Below are 2,503 nucleotides of genomic sequence, written 5' to 3'. Positions count from 1 at the left end.
GTTTTTAATGGCGAAACAATTAGAAAGCTTTGAACATGAAGTATGCCTTGCAATCAGAAAAAAACTAGAAGTTCTTAAAAATAAACAAAGGTAATGGTTATATCTTAAAATTTTTGTTATCTTGGTATGAATTTTCATATATTTTTTGGTTGATTGTGTAGGCATTATGATGTTATTCCAAGTGGTAACAATATATTTGAAGTAAGGAGTGAAAAAAGTGCATATGTAGTGAAGATACAAGAGCAGACTTGCACTTGTGGATCATGGCAATTGTCAGGCATCCATTGTGTTCATACAATAGTAGCTTTAGCCTTCCTCAACATAAACCTAGAAACTTATGTCAGTCCTTGGTTTAAAAAGAGCATGTTTAAGGAAGCATATAAACATTGTATAAAACCAGTGAAGAGAAGTTTGCATTGGCCTAAAAGAAATGATATTAAACCCCTACCTCCAAAAGAAAGGCGAATGCCCGGTAGACCACCAGTAAAAAGGAAAAGAGACCATTTGGAGAAAGAGAATAAGAATAAAAAAGTTGGAATTGGAAGAAAAATGACTTGTCAAAACTGCCTAGAAGTTGGACATAACATCAGGTCTTTCACAAAAGAGAAAAAAAACCCACAACCAAAGGTGGCAAGACCAAGAGGAAGAAACAAAAAAGTAGAGTCAACAAGTGTGACTCGCGAGATGGTAGATTTGGTGATTTGACTCGTTTGGGTGTATTTTGGGGTATTTTGACCTGTTTATTTTGGTGTATTTTGGCTCGTTTAGGCCTATGTTAACATGTTTATTTTGGTGTATTTTGGACTAGTTTCACACGTTTGGGTGTATCTTAGTGTTTTTTGACTCGATTTGGGCCTATGTTGACCCGTTTGGGTTTTTTTTTCTTATTGTGACACGTTAGAAATTTTGGTGTATTTCGATCCAGTTTGATTGAGCATTCTATTGATCATTACATAAATAAAATATTTCTTTGGTGTAGCATGTTATAAACAAATACTTAAAGTGCGCTTTTATGAATATCACCTAAGTATTTTTTTTAGTTTTTTTAAAAAATTTAGTAGTTTTTTACAAGATTCTTTATGTTTTTTTTTGCCATTTTGAAATTTTTTTGGCAAATCTTCAAAATTTCTTTACAATTTTTTAAAATTTGTTTAAATATTTTGCTATTAATTTTTTTATTAGCAAAATTTGAAATTTTATTTGCAGCTTTTTAAAATTCGTTTAAATTTTTTATATTATTTTTTTTTCTCTTTTGCTTTTATATTTTGCAATTTCATATAAATAAAGAAACAAATTGAATAAAATAACAACGACCAATTGTTCAGGTAAAAAACCTATGATTGAAACATAAAATAAAACTTAGTGACCTAAATAGAACAAATAATTACACCAGTGACCTAATTGGGACACTTTCAAAAGCTAGTTACTATTCTATGAAATAACCCCGAATAAAAATGGAATTAAACTACTTAATTTCAATATAGAGTGTAAAGTTACAAATAAAACGACAAAACAAACGTTGTCCAAAGTAAATATTTAGAAGCTCATGAAGGAATTTGTATTAATGTTTCTTATTATTGTATTAAATTTTATATGTAATTCCGTTTTTAGTAATCTTATATACTTTAGTAAACAATTTTTTGACTATTTATTGATTTTTGTTACTTTTCACGACTTCATATAATAATTTTATACACATACTTATCAATCTACCACCAAACGGTATGTTGATTCGTTTCACAATATTATTATTGTTGTCATGAGTTTTGTGTTTTCACTCCATTTTCATTACAACATAAAATTTGTGTAAAGTCATCTTTCTTGCAAGAAAAAATATGCTAAGATGTTAAAAATTGTTCTCATAACTTTGTATTCATCTAACTTGTTTTTATTATAACAAACATAATATATGTAATATTTCGGGTTTCCGCTTCATGTTTTTGTAATCATTACCCGACCCGGTTCGTAGTCGGGTAAAATTATCAATAGAAAATTCCTTTTATTTAATTATTTTTTTTACTTATTTATTGATAAAACTATCAAAGATATAAATAAATCACCCCTAACTAAACTTTAAACTTGTTTTGTACCCAATTCTATAGACCAGGGACCTAAGTGCAAATACTATTATAATAATCTTCCTTTCTTCTCCCTTAAACCCATAGCCGACGCATCCCCCCCACCGGTTTCTTGAGCCACAATTAACGAGTATAATTGCAAAATTGATCTTGCCAAATCAATCCTCATTCGAAAATGAATCAACCGACACGCTAATCATAGAAAAATGCTTAACTATGGATAGCTAATTAACCAAATTTAAATCGCGGCTGCCCTAACTCTAAAGCACTATAAACACTTCTAGAATTCAATTAAACTCGCTCACACCTTCCTCTCAATCTCGCGACACAAAACCCTAACTCAATTGCCCTATACGAAGCTATTAAGACCTGATTTGGGTCCGAGTCCAGGCCGTGAAGTCCTAGTCATCGTTCTCCCCTGTTTC

This window comes from Bidens hawaiensis, unplaced genomic scaffold (genome assembly GCF_021521415.1).
Source record: "Bidens hawaiensis isolate Kalapana, Puna unplaced genomic scaffold, B.hawaiensis_p1.1 tig00049169_1, whole genome shotgun sequence".
Lineage (NCBI taxonomy): Eukaryota > Viridiplantae > Streptophyta > Magnoliopsida > Asterales > Asteraceae > Bidens > Bidens hawaiensis.
Note: the sequence above shows the minus strand (reverse complement) of the source record.